The sequence below is a fragment of the Nicotiana sylvestris genome, chromosome 8, assembly GCF_000393655.2.
Source record: "Nicotiana sylvestris chromosome 8, ASM39365v2, whole genome shotgun sequence".
Classification (NCBI taxonomy): domain Eukaryota; kingdom Viridiplantae; phylum Streptophyta; class Magnoliopsida; order Solanales; family Solanaceae; genus Nicotiana; species Nicotiana sylvestris.
The window spans coordinates 49,649,607-49,669,583 of record NC_091064.1 but is presented as its reverse complement, the minus strand read 5'-3'; positions in this window follow the sequence as shown (position 1 = coordinate 49,669,583).

The following is a 19,977-nucleotide window of genomic DNA, read 5'->3' as shown; positions in this document are numbered from 1 at the left end:
CCACTCTTTAGTTCATTTTATTTTAGACATAGGGTCTCCACTCCCTAGTTGCTTTTCCAACATACAGTCTCCACTCCCTAGTTGATTCTATTTTAGATATAGGGTCTCCACTCCTAAGTCTGCTTTTCCAACATAGGGTCTCCACTCCCTAGTTGAAGTTATTTTATACATAAGGTCTCCACTCCCTAGTCACTTTCCCAACATAGGGTCTTCACTCCCTAATTGAGTTTATTTTAGACATAGGGTCTCCACTCCCTAGTCACTTTTCCAACATAGGGTCTCCATTCCCTAGTTGAATTTACTTTAGACATAGGGTCTCCACTCCCTAGTCTACTTTTCCAACATAGGGTCTCCACTCCCTAGTTGGAATTACTTTAGACATAGGGTCTCCACTCCATAGTCTTTTTTCTAACATAGGGTCTTGTTTACCGTGACAATGGTAATAACAATTAAATTTGTAAATGACATTCTAAAAATATGTGATCTATTCTCGGGCTAGTTGTTAGAACAATTGATGCTTAGAATGTGAAGTTTAATGACGAAATGCAAGCAAAATGAGATAGTAATTAAACCGAAGGGCCTGCTGCCCGGGTATAGGTCTGGCCGATGGGGGACGTCGGGGTCGAGCTCGAGCTATCCAGGGATAGTCGAGGATGGGATAACAATTGAAGATATAATTAAACAAGACTCTTCTCGGCCAATATTAAGTAATATAACGAAGAACAAGTAAGAGAGCAATGGATATTAAGGTGACTTCGGACCAATGCCAAGTGATAAACAAAGAACAGAAAAGAAGGGAATAAAAGCTAAATGACTTCGAGCCAGTGAGGGCAAGCGAGTTAGAGAGGAGAAAGAGAGAGAAGTTATTATTGTAGAATGGTTGAAGCTCTATCTTACATGGCATTAGCGGCTCCTCTTTTATAGAAAGGGGAAGCCCAAACTTAGTACAAAATACGTTGTGTGATAAAAGAAAATGGGATGTGATAGTCGGTTAGCTTTATGACGTATGCGGGCTAATGTTGGGCCGCCCGAAGGGACCTGATCGACCCCGGGTGCACTCCTCGGGAGATTTCTGCGTTCGCCGGGACTCCGGTCAATATTATCCTTGGCAGGGCATCGACCGATATTGCGGGAAGTGACTGGCTCGAGACCCCGGGCTTCCGGGATCACCCTTCGAAGCATTTTGTCAAGGAGAAATAGGCCTCCCAGATTTTAACGTATACAGATAGTCTCCGCGTTTATTATAGGGAAGTGATAAGAAATGATTTTGACAGCCTGTTTCTCGGTCTCCTATAATGATGTCTTGTTGACTGTGCAGCCCTCTTTTACAAGTGTCGAGGCGCCTCGCTTTTCTGCTTCCTCAGGATCACCCGAAATGTTGCTACACTTTGTTCTTCGAAGTTGTGTCGTTGCTATCGTTTTAGCTTCTATGAATGCATTAATTGCACCTGTTGTTACGCTTTTCGAGGGCAGTAATGGCACCGTCAGTTACTTTGCCCTCCCTATAGATGGGGCTTCTTATGGTTGGTTTTTTATTCAAACTCCCTTCGATACCTATCTTTTCTTCCTTTCCCGCTATCTTGAGTCTCTACCATCTAGTCATGTTTGAGGCCCGTGGCTTTAAGATTTTACGCCATGCGCGCCTTTGCCCAACTCTTGAACTCTTTTTGGTTGGACGAAGTTGTGCCGCGGTGATGCTGCTACTGTTGTTGTCATTGGTGTTGCTGTTGTCGTTAGCTCGGGGCGATGAGGTAGAGGGCCGATTTTCTCTAACCCCAGGAGATACTTTGGATCATGCACAGCTGCTCAAGAGGGGACTCGGATTATACACCGCTGCTCACCCTCCTCCCTCGGCACGGTGCGTTATACCCCTTTTGGATTCCTGGGGGTTGTGGCGGCGGTTCCTATTGGTTGTTGCCTCTCGGGCCGAGACAACGTCTCAAGAAGTGGCTTCGTGGGAGTGATACTGGCAGAGTTCATGATAGCCAGATTTTTCACCCAGCCAATTCTTGTCTCCTTCCCTCATCTCTTTTCATTTTAAAGATGCCATTCTAGGGAATCAGGATGAGGTCCCCGAGGGTCTCGGACTTGGAAGATATTTTCTTTGAGTTCATATGCCTGAGGGGATGACGACAGAGATGCCGCACATCAGGAAATAGGCTAGATTCTTAGGCTCTTATTATATGCATATCTTTGGATTTCTTTTGCTTTCTGTGTGAGCATCCCTTTGCGGGCTTTTGTAATCATATGTAAGGACCCCTTGAGAGCTGTTGTACATGGATTTTCATGAATATGAACATACTTTATTGACTTCTGCTTTCGATTCTTTGCCTTACTTTTGTATGCTATCGTGCCCTTCGAGGCTTTTGAATGTCTCCCTCCTTTGTTGGCTGTCGATGTCTGGCTCAGATGCGAGCGTTTTTCCCGATCCTATGCTGATTGACATGGCTCCTTTCCGAGCCCATCGTTGGACCTCAGCCCGAGCCTAAATTGGTCTGATAGGCTTGGGCTGTCGGGCCCTCCAACTTGCATGGAGATAGTATACTGAGTTTCGGAGCTTTCGAGAATGATATCCCAAATGAAGGTCAGCTTTGGGTACCTAGGGGTCCCTTTTGAACTTGACGTAGATAACTTTTCAAAGTGTATGAGATAGACTCCGATATGGCTTTGTGCTTTTCTGGAGCCTCTGATATGGCTTCGCGCAGGGTCCTTTGTGATTTTTAGAACTGATCCTGAATAAGACCAATAATTTTGGGTCGTCGGGTCCTTACCTTTGCACGAAGGCGTGGATAATGTCTCCGGACCTCGTAATAACCTTTGAGAAGAGGCCTGCCCGAGGGCTTGCGGATCAGGGACGCCGATGACTTTCTGAAGGTGGTCTCCGAGCGGAGGCCTGCCCGCGTTTGGACCATCCTGATCAGCACCCGGGGCCTATTTCTTACGGGTGTCTTCTAAAAAATGTCTGTTTCTGCAAGCTGGCTTCCTTTGGCGGAGGCCTTTGAAGTGGTCTGCTAATCTTGTGTTGGCGAAGGCGTTGTTGGCCTTCTGGGGCTTTGTCTTACTATGACGGATGAATCCGGGGTTGATTATTACCTTGATGCCGGGGATGATGCTGATGGTTGGTGTCCTTGGTTGTCTTTGAATCGTTGCCACTGCTTTTGCCTCTTCGGGGATCATCGGGGCATGTTGTCTCTATGGTGAAGGTGGAGCATGCCCTTAACAGCTGTTTATTTAGGGAAGGCAAAGACTAGGCATGGGCGAGTCGCTCCGCTTAGGTGTTAACTGCTGATACCACACCCTTGGAACCCGTATTATTTGTTTGAGGGGATGAAAAAAATCCCTTCAGGTGGTGCATCCCGCGCTTTGCCAGTTCTGCTTATGATGATGGCGCGTTTAGTAGCCATGTCTTCCCTCCTCCGCTGCATTTGTAATGCCGTTGTTGGTTTTGGACGGTCCCTTAGGGGCGAGGCCGTGCCCCCTCTAGAGAGAAGGGGGAGTCGTAGGCTCCTAGGCGGGGAACGGCGATAAACGAGATATGCGCTTCAATGTGATGGAGCTTTTATCGAGGCGAGGTGGCTTCGTTATTCTGAGGAGAGTGCATCATCCGAGCCTGATGATCCTGGAGTCCTTGACTCCGGAGTGGCAGTTCTTTTGGTCCAAGAAGGGTTGGGCCAACAGGAACGCGTTTTGCCGTCGAGTGGGCTTGCTGGCTTTACTTCATGGTGAGTTTTAGCATGATTCCTCTGCATCTCGGATCTTCCCTTTCTTATTAGGTCTTCCCTCCGTAAGACTGCGACAGACTCAGGCTTTGAGTTGTTCCGCCAAGGGACAATACTTCAGGGGGCCCTGGAATGAGGGTAGGCCCCTTAGGCTTCTTGGCGATGAGAAAGAGGGGTCGAGTTGGTGTACTGGCAGTTCAGGGCATATCAGAGCTTGCATTACAGAAGCCTTTTGATAAGGCAGGAGCCTTCTTGTGGTTAGCGTTTCGCTTTTTCAATCTTAGGGGCGGAGCCGATCGAGCCAGGAGTGCCTGTGGTGAACTGAAGTTTCAAATGCAGGTTCGAGCTTGGAGCTTTGATATGAGCAGATATGATAGCGAAGCTGTAGTTTGATTCCTCAAAAAGCCCAGGTTGAAAATAACCGGCGGCCCGAACGGACGTGGTACTGAGCCGGACCGAGGGCGATGAGGGAATGGCGACCTGTTTAAAGGACGCTGCTGATATCCGAGCTGGGTTGGAGCAGGCCTTCGAGGGACATGTTCGTCGTAGATCTTTGAGACAGGCGTTTGAAGAGACTCATGCCAGGGGTTTCGTCCTTCTATAAGAATTTGCTTGAGCGAAGGTGCACTACAAGAAAAAGCGCTATTAGGGACGAGAAAAATGATCCCTAAAAGTCTGCTTCTGGTCTTTAAATCTCAATAGCGATGGGAAAAATGTGGTCGCCACCGGTCGCTATAGGCTCCGACACTAAAGGTCAATAGGGACCAGATTTTTGCACTGGTCCTTAAAACTTATTAGCGACCGCTTAAGCACTGGTCCGTAAAACTCTTTAGCGACCATGTTTTTGGTCCTTAAATACATTTTCATGGGAAGTTTGAGTAGTCCTCAAAAGTCATTTACGACCAAATATCTAGTCCTTGGCCACAAAATGTTGCACCTAAATAATACATGCTCTTTTCATGTCACCTTTTTCTAACATATCATACAATTTTTAGCATAGACAATCAAATTCATATAAACAAAATTATCAATCGAATAAAATAGAGGTTCAGATTAATATTCCATAAGAAATATTGTTTACAAAAATATATAGTCACGATACCATATACACAACTCATTAGCCAAAGAATCTAACAGTACCCCTAAGTACATAATAAAATGTTTTTCCAAACAATATTGGCAAAACATTAACTATCTTGTCAACTTTTTCAAAGCATTCAAATTTGCATCTTGACTTGTAAACGGAAGTCTCCAAATCATGTAAAACATACAAAATGAAATGTATTTTGAAAATAAAAATGCACACAACCTCATCTCTGTAGATATTTTACAGCCTGGAAAAGAGAATGTTTATCAATGGTCATTCAGTAGGAAAAACATAACTCTCTTTTGTAAGGAGGAAAAAAAAAGAAAACTTTGATTTCTAATACATCATCATCGGAAAAATAAGTAAAACATAAAGGGAAAAGGATGAGAATTCAAGCATGTTGACTAAAATGTACTGGAACCAATACCCAACATAGATATACACAAATGATATATGAATAGATAGAATATAAGCAAAAAGGAAGGGGAATTTTTCGAACAGAATTATGAAGGAACTTACCTGCGAGGCAAGCAAAATTTTATGCTTCCTCATGTTTATCTCAAAGGACAGTAAATGTGTTTCCAGCGAGTGCTTAAGTAAGACCTTCGGGTACTTTATAGCCTCGACAAAGAGAATCTGCAATTTGAAGTTTTCTTAATTGAGAAGATTTTATTCAATCATAAGGCTTGTGCTTTTTCGTCCAACTTAAAAAAATACAATAGTAGGCAATGAACTAAAAACTACTCCAATATTGTTACTGCAAACTTGCAATTATTATTCCAAAAAGAAAACTAGTAAAAATAGAGAACTATCAAAAAAAGCTCTAGCATGTCATTACCTATTAGTTTCTATCAACAAGAAATTTTAGATTTCAATAAATAACTATAGAGATTGTACTTCTGCATTTCATATAGAGATCCTGACTATAGGATTCTGCACTTCTATATTTCATATAGAAATCTTGAGTATAAGATTCTACACTTATGCATTTTATATATAAATTATGCCTATAGGTTTTCTGCACTTCTACATATATAGAGATCATGTCTATAGGTTTTCTTCACTTACGCGTATCATATAGACAACCTGTTTATAGGATTCTGCATTTTACATCTATCATTAGGCAAACAGTCATAGGTTAAATAATAATTAATTGCATTCTAGATACCATGTCTATAGGACGCCTCCACTTTCATAATCGTTTTAAAACCAACAACGCCTAGAAATAATGCCTATAGGAGTAACCTTTGAATATGATTTGCTTATGTCATATGCAAGTTTAAAATCAGTTGCAATGTTGTCTAAAATCTGCGGAACTTTCGTTTTTTCTATAATAAGTAAGTTTTATTTAAAATCAGAGCAAGCACTGCTAGATAGCATGCTTATAGATCTCACTTAGGCAAAACATTAGGTAATTAATTAATTGCATCAGTCTTTGATAAATTACAACCAGGGAAAGCTAATTCGGACTCCTCATCTGAGAAATATGTGATGAATCAGCCTATCCTACGCTTTAATTTGATTTCAGACCATAACCAGTACTTGTAAGGCATGCTAGCCAATTTGTCTCTTTAAATGAGGAGGCATGTTTGAGCCCTTTAAACTGTTATGTGTTCTTCCCATACTTGCCCTATATGTTTTGATTGTCGCCTTAGAATTTTATCCTTTTAAAACTCTGAAAAAGCCAAATTTCCCTTCCCTTTAGGACTAGTAGCCCAAATGCCTCCGGGACTTATAGGATTGGGGCGGGTACTAGCATGAAATAAGTAACGACACCATTCTGCGCTTTACTACCTTAACGGGGTGGGAAGGGTAGATATGGATATGATGACCAGTGCGCTAATACCACGTGCAACCCCTCTTCTGAGGAGCGATTGTCGGGTATTGCATTGATGTGATCCATATTAATCATAAACCTAGGACCCCCCTCCCTTACCTGTCCTTATCTGCTTTCTTTAGAATTGCTTAAATCTTTCATAAATTTCTGCCCTCTTTGCTGTTCCTCAAAAGTTTTCAATTTATTTGCCATATTATATGCAAGCCCCTCTATTTGAGCCCTTAATTGCTTGTTTGATTATGTGAAGTCACAATTATAACATGGCCGGAAAACACACTAGTGGATCTTGAGGGGTGCCTAACACCTTCCCCTCGAGATAATTTCTAGCCCTTACCCAAACTCTGCTTCTTCAAACTCAAACCCTTCTTAGTGTCCTAATGCACTTAATCATTAGGTGGCGACTCTTCAAGTTCCAAATCCCAATTCCCAAAAGGGAACGAGTTGTCCTCCTAAATGTCACAAGCCCGATTTCGCGAGAAAAAGGGGGCGCGACAGTGTGGCGACTCTGCTGGGGAATTTCTTTAGGCTTTTACCATTTCATGTTATTTATGACTTTACTGCTTCTTTATTGCCTTTATTTAATGTCTTTATTTCTCTTCTATTATGAAACTGACTTGGCTCCTTTCTTTCTTTTCTTTAATGCTTTCCTTTACCGTTTTCCTTTAATACTGTTGTAATTGTGAGCAATTATTGTAATCATTACTTTATGAACGTGCAAACACATGACAACTTGTTTCATTCTTGTAACTGCATATTCAACATCATATTCCACTCGTGCCAAACAAAATACCATAACAATGCTTATAATGAGTGATTGCACCCTTCCGATATCATTACCCCCTAAATTTGGCAAAGGCGTATTTGCGGTAAAACCAGTCGATCAACTGTGTAGCCGACAGTTCCGTGACTTTCCCTCTTGAGTTGTCCGCTCAAGGGTACCAGTCTAATACCTTATAGAAACCCTACTCTATTCAATTTTGCATACATCACTGTCAAAACCAAGCCGAGTCAGTTATGTTGTCCACATAATGACTCTTTAAGATAGCCTTGTCCAAAGTCCACTGGGTTCCCTCGGAACCCAAACGGACATTACCATATTCTGTGCATTTATTTGGAGAACTAAATGCTGCTTATGCTAATTATTGGTTTAAATAGTCGAGTTCGGCGGGGTAGGAGTCTAACGCTTGGTTTTGCAGAAATGAGGCACGAAGTCCCCAGATTTGGCATGGTCACCAACATCCACCCAAGGTTGCTAAGATGGTGGGAGGATCTTCACTCCAGTGATCAGGACCTTGTCCGGAAGTACCTAGGAAATTTGCCTTCTCTCCTGGAGGTCCAACCCAACAACAAAATCATAGAAGCTGCTACTCTGTTCTGGGACTGTGATAGGTCTGTGTTTCGCTTCGGGGAGATTGAGATGACACCTCTGCTCGAGGAAATAGGAGGATTAGCTGGTATTCCATGGGAGACTCCGGGTTTACTTATGCCGGAAAATCGCAAGGGTAGGGGTTTTCTCAAAATGATGGGCCTAAAGAAAAACACAGACTTAACCTGTTTGAAGGATTCCTACATTCCTTTCGACTATCTGTACGAAAGGTACGACCATAGTAAGTCCTACCACACTTACCCAGATGAATTCGCCCTTACCTCATTAGGTCATATCCACATAAGGGTCTTTGTTTTTATGTTCTGCTTTTTGGGGATGATAGTGTTTCCTATGAAGAAAGCAAGGATTCACACCAGGTTAGATATGGTCACTAAAACCTTAATGGAGGGAATTGGTGGGCAACCCTTTAGCATAGTGCCCATGATCGTTGCAGAAATGTATCGAGCCTTGGAAAAGTATCAACAAGGAGCCCCACGCTTCGAAGGCTGCAACTTGCTACTCCAGCTCTGGCTCATGGAGCATCTTCAAAGGGGTGAATATCGGCAAGAGATTCAGCGTAGAGACTGGGACGATCATATAGCCTTCCATCAACCAAGGCGAATGAACTACATGCCCGACATGTTTGATCAGCCAAAAGATGCCAAAGGGTGGGTGGAGCTGTTTGAAAATTTGACTGAGGATCAAATACAATGGATGTTCGAGTGGTTCCCTTCTGAAATGTTCATCGCCCGATCTAGGGACGCTCCATTTATGATACTGATTGGTTTGAGAGAAACTTACCCTTATGTCCCTCTCCGAGTTATGAGACAGGCTGGTAGGAAGCAGGTTATACCAAGGGTTAACAAGATGAGTCACTTATTGGCTGATTTCCAAGCTGATGACAGTCCTTATAAGTGCCAAGCTCAGCATATGTGGCATTGCAAGATCATCATGGAAAGAGATACTATTGAGCCAGACAAATACCATACTGGTTGCACCCCATACTATTTGGGATGGCTGGAGGATAATCACAATGGTTTGGGCCAACCTGGGTTTGTTCGAGGTCATAGAATCATCGATGAAAAGGCTGAAACACAGGTCAAGTACAACCAGTTGTGCAAGAGGATATAGGAATGCGAAAGTGAGCACCGGGAGATTCAAGAAGCCCATCAAAAGTTGATTGAAGAATGGAAAGATATGGCTGTCAGCGCCAACATGGGACTAGGGTATTTGGAGCGGAGTTTAGTAGAATTGGAAAGAAAGTTCATCTAGAGGATTGAAAACTGTCAGAACGCTGAGGGAAACGAAGGAGGACACTTGGCTAGAGCCTATTTACTGCTGGGACTGCGTGAGCTGGTGAAGCTGTTCGATGGACCTAAAGATGTCGAGTCTGGGGAAGGTCCTTCTAGGACCAAGTAGTTAGGAGTCTTTTCTTTTGTTTTAAAAATGTAATAAGGCCAATGGCCATTAGTAACATTTTATTTTTCTGCTATTTTAGTGTCGTTTTGGGATTAACCTTATTGTTTATCAATAAAATGAGGCATTTAGCATTATAAGTTCTCCAAATCAACTTATCGCTAGGCCTACCTCGGGCACAATGAGGCTCCCAAATTAGGACACGATTTATATTCTTGCACTATGTGTTTAAATATTGCAACGTTTTCTTCTCATAATCCGCACTAACTTGATACCTTTTTGTTTTTACCTTTTGTTTATTCCCCTCCCCAAAGGTTAGTTCATGAACTCTGGCATCGTCATCATTCCACAAGATCTAAGGGCCCTCCACCTCCTCCTCCGAGTCCTATCAGAAACAAGAACAAGGGAAAGATGGAAGATTTCAGGAAGGAGAACTCAGTTGAAAGGGTAGAGGTTCCTCAGGGTATTTAGGTTTCCAAGGAAAGTGCCTCCCAGCTCGAACAGAAGTTATTGAGGTTTCAGGAAGAACTGGACCAAGTTCGGAACTTGACAAATTTGTCATTTTCCGTCACTACCCCAAATGTCAACTTTGACAACACTCAAAACCCCACACCTCCACAAAGCATCCCGAAACCACAAAACCAACCCGCTCCCCATCACCACTGCAACACATGCCACACTTCAGACAACACCCACTGCTCATTCTACAAATGATCATTCCCACAACACCCCTATCTTTGTGGAAACCACACCACACTATACTCAACCTATTTCAAGCACACCGGAGTTTGACTCTCTTATCAGGAATCTGGCCGCGGAACTCAAGAAGCTGACTAGCCGAGTTCAGGGTGTCGAAGGAAGCAAAGGGATTGAGGGACTGAATTACGAGGACCTTTGCATTCAGCCAGATGTCGAACTTCCTGAGGGGTACAAACCTCCCAAGTTCGAGATGTTTGATGGCACAGGGGATCCCAGAGTCCATTTGAGGACGTACTGCGACAAGCTGGTCGGAGTGGGAAGGGATGAAAAGATTCGCATGAAACTCTTTATGAGAAGTCTGAAAGGAGATGCTTTGTCCTGGTACATAAACCAAGACCCTAGGAAGTGGTCAAATTGGGTAAGTATGACATCCGATTTCATGGACAAGTTCAGGTTCAATGCGGAAAATGCACCAGACGTGTTCTACATCCAGAACATAAAGAAGAAACCCTCGGAGACATTCCGCGAGTATGCTACTCGTTGGAGATCAGAAGCCGCTAAGGTCAAACCTGCTTTAGAAGAAGAACAAATGAACAGGTTTTTCGTCCGATCTCAAGACCCCACAGTACTATGAAAGGTTAATACTGATTGAAAGCCAGAAATTTTCCGACATCATTAAGCTAGGGGAAAGGATCGAGGAAGGTATCAAAAGTGGTATGGTCACTAACTTTGAAGCTTTGCAGGCCACCAACAAGGCTCTATAGTTTGGTGGCATGTCCAAGAAAAGGGACGTGAGCACCATGATGGTTGCACAAAGAACAAAATCCCTAGTTGAATACCAAACCTATCCAATACCTCCACTCACATATCAACCTACCCCAAATTACCAAGCACCCTCTCCCTCTTACCAAACTCCACCACCTGCTTACCAGCCACCTCCACCTCCCACATATCAGCCCACTTCGCCCAGATATTCCCAGCCCGCACATGTATATCAAGCCTAGAATACTCAACCCTATCACTACCAACCATCTCCCACCCGCCAAAACTTTCCTAGACCCCGACCAAACTTCGACCATAGACCCCCCAAACAGTATACCGACATTGCCGAACCTATCGACCAGCTGTATGAAAGGCTCAAAGCTACTGGTTACATCACCCCTATCCCTGCCATAAACCCTGAAAAACCCCTCCCAATGGATCAACCCAAACAAAACCTATGCATACCATTCCGGCATGAATGGGCATACCATTGATAAGTGCCGCTCTCTGAAGGATAAGATCCAAGCTTTGATTGACAACAATATCATCATAGCAAAGGAGCCAGCTCCGAATGTCTGCAACAACCCTCTACCCGACCACAAGGGTGGGGGAGCTCACGTGATTGAGATAGAAGACGATTAGGACCCCAAATGGTTGATCAGATTGATTGCTGAAAGTGACGAGCCAAAGGAACCAGCGGTCACACTTAATTTGATTGTGGTCCAGATCCAGCCTTCTGAAAACGCTGAAGTAGACATGTCCATACCACTTAAGTTCAAAGCACCTCCTTCTACAAAGATGCCAGGACCTATTAAGGTCGAGTTTGGTCTCCAAAGACACCAGTACCATTCGAAGTGGCTGTGTTACCATCCAAGGCAAAGGTACCCATCCCGGTGGCCATGACAGCTATAACATCGTTCCACCCAAAGGCCATACCATGGGATTACACCGCCGAGGCGAGAAGGAAAGGGAAAACCAATTATGGAGAAGCAATTGCAGCACAGGGTATGACAAGAACCGGCAGGGTTTATACTCTAGAACACCTAGCCGAGTCCAGTAAGCAGGCCTCTGGACGACCAACCGTCACTGAAGCCAGGCCTGATGATCTCTGGAGGAGGATACAAGCCAAAGGGTATTCGGTCATTGATTAGTTGAACAAAACGCCAACCTAGATCTCTATCTTAGCTCTGCTACAAAGCTCTGACGCATATAAGAATGCCTTATTGAAGGTGCTGAGCGAGGCATATGTACCCAGCAACATAACTGGAGGAGAAATGGAAAACATGGTGGGTCAAGTATTGGAGAGTCACAAAATTACTTTCCACGAAGATGAGCTACCACCTGAAGGGCTAAGCCATAACAAGGCATTGCACATCACTGTGCAGTTCGAAGATCATTTCATCACTAGAGTCCTAATTGACGGAGGGTCTAGCCTCAATATTTGTCCATTGGTGACTCTCAGAACATTGGGAAAGAGCCTGCACGAGATCAAGGATGGAGCCATCAATGTCAAAGCTTTTGATGGATCCCAAAGGTCCACTATTGGGGAAATCAGTTTGTGTCTGCAAATGGGACCGACTTGGTTCGACGTTGATTTTCAAGTGATAGACGTCCCAGCATCTTACAACTTGCTATTGGGACACCCCTGGATCCATGCCGCTGGGGCTGTGGCATCAACCTTACATCAAGCAATGAAATTCGAGTGGAATCACTAAAAGGTAATTATTCACGGCGACGGTAGCAATCCCATATACAATCGCCAGACCATCCCAACAATCGGAGGAAGAAGGAAGCTAGGCAGAGAAACCTACCATAACGTTGAGCGAGTCAACGCCGTGGACAAAGACAAATGGTGGGATAGCAAAATTAAAAGTATACTGAATTGGTGTGGATTCGAACCTGGAAAAGGACTTGGCAAGAATCTCCAAGGAATCGTTAAGCCTATCAAGTTGAAGAAACATGGTACCACTTTCGGTTTGGGATATGAATACACTTGGGAGGAATTCAACCACTGGTCGCCACCATGGCGCAGTCCCTACTACCCACTAGATCATCCAATACCTCACTTGGAACAGACTTTCCAGCCCGCCAATGTCATATATGGGTCGGGAGAAGAGGAAGCACTAGCGGCAATGAGGAATTTGTTTTTAGAAGATGATAATATGGATGGTTGTGTCATTTTCGAGGAGGAGGGGGAGGAAAGACCTTCTATACAAGTTGTGAGCCGAGGATCACGCCTCAACAATTGGTCCATTGGAACCACCAGGGCCCAGAAAGCTTCGGGGTAGCAAGGCTGAACAAAGCACCATGCATTATCTTTACTTCTTCGCTAATTGACTTTCTTTCCGCATTTTTAATATTGAAATAAGAGCTCCAATATTCAAAACAATTATGAAAGTTATCAAAGCATTTCAGTTTATTATAAATGTTGCTCTTATTACTTTTTATCATTTACTTTATTTACACAGCATTACTATTACTTATCTTGATGAACCGACGATTGTGACGTGGGACGAGGCAACACAACAAACGGATATGGACTCAGAAGAAGATGATATACCAGAAGAGGTTGTTAAAGAGGTTGAGTATTTTGAGAACAGACCTAAGTCTAACCTGGGCGAAACTGAGATTGTCAACCTGGGAGATGTAGAAAATGTCAAAGAAACACGAATCAGGGTTCATCTGTCGCCATCAAAAAAGAAAGAGTACAAGGGGTTTCTAAGGGAATATGAGGACATATTCTCCTGGTCTTATGATGACATGGCTGGTCTTAGTACATCTATTGTAGCTCACAAACTGCCAACCGATCCAACATGTCCACCAGTAAAATAGAAGCTCAGGAAGTTCAAACCTGATATGAGTTTGAAAATCAAGGAAGAAGTCACCAAGCAAGTCAAAGCCAAGGTTCTTAGTGTGGTCGAGTATCCAACATGGTTAGCCAATATTGCGCTAGTGCCGAAGAAGGATGGGAAGGTTAGAGTCTGTGTCAACTACCGGGATCTCAACCGGGCCAGTCCGAAAGACGACTTCCCCTTGCCGAACATACCCATTCTAATTGACAATTGCGCCAAGCATGAACTGCAGTCGTTCGTTGATTGTTTTGCTGGGTATCATCAGATATGGATGGATGAGGTAGACGCAGAGAAAACGGCTTTCATTACACCGTGGGGGATGTATTGTTACAAGATGATGTCGTTTGGGTTAAAGAATGCTGGGGCCACCTACATGATGGCCATGACTACTATTTTTCATGACATGATACACAAAGAGATCGAGGTGTATGTAGATGATGTCATCATCCAATCCAAGAGAGCCACTGACCATATGGAAGATCTGAGGAAGTTCTTCAACAGACTAAGAAGGTACAACTTGAAGCTGAATCCTACCAAATGTGCATTCGGGGTTCCTGTCGGAAAACTACTCGGGTTTATTGTGAATCATCGAGGAGTAGAACTGGATCCGTCAAAGGTCAAAGCCATCCAAGAATTGCCACCACCGAAGAACAAGAAAGAAGTTATGAGTTTCTTGGGAAGGCTTAACTACATCAGCCGGTTCATAGCTCAATCCACTATCATTTGTGAGCCAATTTTTAAGATGTTGAAGAAGGACGCCGCTACCAAATGGACTGATGATTGTCAGAAAGCCTTCGACAGAATCAAGGAATACCTGTCAACACCGCCAGTTTTGGTCCCGCCCGAGCCAGGTAGACCTCTATTACTCTACCTTGCAGTATTGGATGGAGCTTTCGGTTGTGTTCTAGGATAGCATGATGAAATGGGAAGAAAGGAGCAGGCCATCTATTATCTTAGTAAGAAGTTCACCCTGTACGAGGCCCGGTACTCTTTATTGGAACGCACCTGTTGTGCCCTGACTTGGGTAGCTCAGAGTTGAGACACTATTTATGTGCCTATACCACTTACCTCATATCAAGAATGGATCCCTTGAAGTACATCTTTCAGAAGCCCATGCCCACTGGCAAGCTAGCCAAGTGACAAATCCTACTGAGCGAATTCGACATTGTTTACGTGACTCAGAAGGCAATCGAAGGACAAGCACTAGCAGATCATCTTGCTAAAAATCCCATAGATGGATAATACGAGCCTCTAAAGACCTATTTTCCCAATGAAGAGGTATCTTTCATAGGAGAAGACATTGCAGAATCCTATGACGGTTGGAGAATATTTTTCGATGGAGCAGCAAATTTCAAGGGAGTTGGCATAGGAGCAGTCCTAGTATCAGAAACTGGTCAACATTATTCGGTATCTGCCAAGCTCAGGTTCCCGTGCACCAACAATATGGTCGAGTACGAAGCCTGCATCTTAGGGCTCAAGATGGCCATTGACATGAACATTCAAGAATTGCTAGTGATCAGAGATTCAGACCTACTTATACAACAGGTCCGAAAATAATGGGCAACCAAGAACTCCAAGATACTCCCTTATCTGCATCATGTACAGGAATTGAGGAAAAGGTTCACAAAGACAGAGTTCCAACATGTTCCTAGAGTTTAGAATGAGTTTGCCGATGCATTGGCTACCCTATCGTCCATGATACAGCACCCCGACAAGAACTTCATTGATCCTATTCTGGTAAAGATCTATGATTAGCCAGCTTACTGCACTCATGTAGAAGAAGAAGCAGACAGAAAACCTTTGTTTCATGATATCATGGAATACTTGACGAAAGGAGAATATCCAGAACTCGCAAATCCTACTCAGAAACGCACACTTTGGAGACTTTATAACAACTTCTTTCATAACAGAGGAATCCTGTATAGGAGGACTCTTGATTTGGGGTTACTAAGGCGTGTCGACGCAAATGAAACATCCAGGCTATTGGAAGAAATTCATACAGGGACCTGCAGTCTGCATATGAACGGCTTTGTCTTAGCCAAGAACATACTCCAAGCTGGTTATTTTTGGATGACTATGGAAGCGGACTGCATCCAGTATGTCCGAAAATGCCATCTCTGTCAGATACATGCAGACATGATAAAGGTGTCTCCAAACGAGCTTACTGCAACAAGCTCGTCATGGTCGTTCGCCGCTTGGGGAATGGATGTTATCGGACCTATCGAGCCTACCGCATCAAACAGGCACATGTTCATTCTAGTGGCAATTGATTATTTCACCAAATGGGTGGAAGCAACATCATACAAAGCAGTGACTAAGAAAGTGGTAGCAGATTTTGTCCGCGACCACATTGTTTGTAGGTTCAGAATTCTGGAGTCAATCATCACTGATAATGGTTCCAATCTCAACAGCGACATGATGAAAGCCATGTGTGAAACCTTCAAGATCAAACACAAGAATTCTACAGCTTAAATACCTCAGATGAACGGAGTTGTAGTAGCCACCAATAAGAATGTCAAGAAGATACTGAGGAAGATGATAGAAAAGCATAAGCAGTGGCATGAGAAGTTAGAATTTGCTTTATTGGGATACCGCATCACAGTTCGCACATCAACCGGGGCAACTCCCTATATGTTGGTTTATGGTACATAAACAATCATTCCTGCCGAGGTAGAAATCCCCTCCTTGAGAATCATATAGGAAGCACAACTTGATGATGCAGAATGGGTAAGGAGTCGCTACGAGTAGTTATCTCTTATAGATGGGAAAATAATGAATGCAGTTTGCCACGGTCAACTCTATCAGAATAGAATGTCTAGAGACTTCAACAAAAGAGTCAAGCCGAGACAGCTTACACCGGGGCAGCTGGTGTTAAAGAAGATTTTCCCGCATCAAGATGAAGCCAAAGGGAAGTTCTCTCCCAACTGGCAGGGTCCATACATGGTTCACCGGGTTCTAACTGGAGGAGCCATCATACTTGCAGAAATGGACGGTGAAGTTTGGCCGAAGTCGATCAATTCAGATGCAGTGAAGCGATACTATGTGTAACCCTTATGATTTCTTGCATAATGTATTTGAACTACGCCTGACCTAATTCTCGTTTAAGAGGGGATATGTAGGCATCCCTATGGGTTCGGTCATAATTCAATAAAATTTTCATTTCCCCCCGCTATTGGAAACTGGGGCAGAATTTTGAGGAGGACCCTCAAAATTCCGAAGTGATTACAGCCATTCGACGCAAGCAGCCGTCGGAAGCAGCAACCCAGTAAACTGGGGCAGAATTTTGAGGAGGACCCTCAAAATTCCGGAGCGAGAGAAGTTGCAGTATCTTGGACCACATCGTCATCGTCAGTTCATCTAGAGAAAACTTTTCTTAATTATGTATTTATTGTCACATTTCTTTATTAAATCAAGCATGCCTGTTACCGAAGTTTCTTCGTTTAGCAATGCTACCCCAATGATACGCCCAATATTATCGGAACAGAGCCGAGCAGGTCAAGCAGAGCCAGCGGGAATACGAACTAACCTCCCATCTTTACAAAACTCACAATTTTCCTTTGAGTGCAGGCACTTGAGTTGCAAAATCATCAAATATACCATACACTCACGAGACTCACATTGCTCAGGAATATAACTCTCAGAACCGATTACTCACAGCTTCCATCCACACATAGTGCTCCCAACAGACACAGTATCCCCAACAGTCGCAATGTCTTGATCGGCTATCAGCTAAGAAAATCCTATCATCATTTTTGCCATTTTCCTGCATTGCATAAGGCTACCTTTCTGCCTTCTGAGACTAAGCATTGTCTCCATCTGCATTTCTCTGCATTGCATAAGGCTACCTTTCTTCCTTCCGAGTTTAAGCTCTACCTCCATCTGTATTTCCTGCATTGCATAAGGCTACCTTTCTGCCTTTCGAAGTTAAGCTCTACCTCCATCTGCATTCCTGCATTGCATAAGGCTACCTTTCTGCCTTCCGAGACTAAGCATTGTCTCCATCTGCATTTCCTTGCATTGCATAAGGCTACCTTTCTACCTTCCGAGGTTAAGCTCTACCTCCATCTGCATTTCCTGCATTGCATAAGGCTACCTTTCTGCCTTTCGAGGTTAAGCTCTACCTCCATCTGCATTTCCTGCATTGCATAAGGCTACCTTTCTGCCTTTTGAGGTTAAGCTCTACCACCATCTGCATTCCTGCATTACATAAGGCTACCTTTTTGCCTTCCGAGGTTAAGCTCTACCTCCATCTGCACTCCTACATTGCATAAGGCTACCTTTCTTCCTTTCGAGGTTAAGCTCTACCTCCATCTGCATTTCCCTACATTGCATAAGGCTACATTTCTGCCCTTCCGAGACTAAGCATTGTCTTCATCTGCATTTATCTGCATTGCATAAGGCTACCTTTTTGCCTTCCGAGACTAAGCACTGTCTCCATCTTGCATGGATGAAATATCGCCACTTTATCGCTCTTGCATCGGCTGAAATATCGCCACCTTTTATTTACGTCTTGTATCGGTTGAAGTATCGCCACCTTCTGCATTTCATGGACTGAAAGATCGCCAAATTGTCCAAAGGCGTCATTGTTTGGAGGCACCATTTGCATAGCCCGAGAACCCCATGACATGGCCTAAGGACCGCATTTTATCTCTTACATATCATCATTCAAAGACATCATAGTTCGGAGGCATCATTCTCATAGCCCGAGAACATTATTTCATAGCCTGCGAATCCTTTATCATACGCTTCATGGCCCAGGACGTCATGGTCCGAGGACAACATTCATGGTCCAATGGGAACTTGCATCACGTTTAAATTTATGCACAATATATGCTCATTTGCAGGTAAATCGGCTAGCAACGACCGTCTCAGCAAGGGCGATCTCGTTCCAGTTCCCGCAGCTTATCAGACTCTAACCATCCTTCTCAACCCAAACATCGCGTCCGTTTTTCGAAATCTCCATCGGTATATTCCGCCAATGGATCCTGAACTACATATGGCCTGATTCCTGTAAGACCAGGGATATGTAGGCAGCTCAGGAACCAGAGCTCAGTCAAAATTATTCAAATCGTTTCATTCGGTCAAAATTAGCCATCATATCTTTACCCGACAACTCTTTCATCCTTCCCGAGTAAAGAGAGGCAGCTGTTGATACCTAATTTTTCCCTATGTATTTTTTATACAAAATACTTTAAAAATAGCATATACATGCATACATAAGCATACCCAAGTGTTTCAGTATTTTTCCAATCTTTTTAAGAGTTTTTAAAATCAATTTACTATCCATTTTAGCAGTACAAAATCCATAATTATTCCCAAAATCATCAATTTTGGTGAATAATTTATTTTATTCCCATATTTATACCAAAATATAGTTAAGATAATTTTTGTACTTTTTTTACAAATTCATTTGGTATTTAAAAGACTAAATTGCATATAATTGCAATTACAGCCTATTTTAAGATTAATAGCATTTCATAACTATAAAATTTGTTCTAGTATTTTTAAATTAATATTTGTGTATTATTAACTGGCTCAGTACTTTTAATTTGCTTTTAAAATCATTTTGTTTACCATTTTTATAAAATAAAAGGGAAAAACTGGCCATTTAACATTTAGCCTCATTTCATTTCAATTAAAGTCTCTTTATATTTCAATTTTAGCCCTCAAATTAACCCAATCCTAACCCCCAGTTGGACCGGCCCAATTTAATCTTTTACCCGACCCATGACCCAATTAAAAACCCGCCAGGTTTCTTTTTTGATCCAGGCCGTTGATTATTTTGATCAACGACCATAATTCCCCCTTTCCTTTTTAATTTCTCAATCACCCCTAACCCTAATCACTTTCACCTAACTAGCCGCCTTTGAATCCTTTTGTCTCTCAAACTCTCTCAAAGGTTCTTCAGAACCCTAGTCGACCTCCACCCTTTTCAACCGTTACTTCACCGAAATCCATGGCTTCTCAGGCCATGGATGGCCTGTACTCACCCCCCCCTCCACCATCAAACCATGGTTGTTCGAAGCTTCGAGGCCCAACTCTGATGGCTCTCTTCAGATCCTTCTCAGATCTACAGTTCTATGGCTTCTCCGGCCATGCTCCGGCATATTCAAGCATTAGGAGCCTGATTCTAACTCATCCGACTCAAGATCAGACCTTCTTCCAAGCCTTTTTCATTTCTAGGTTTTTGCCAAAACCCTAAGTTATTCGAGGTTCTTTCTTTGTTTGTTTGCTTAGAT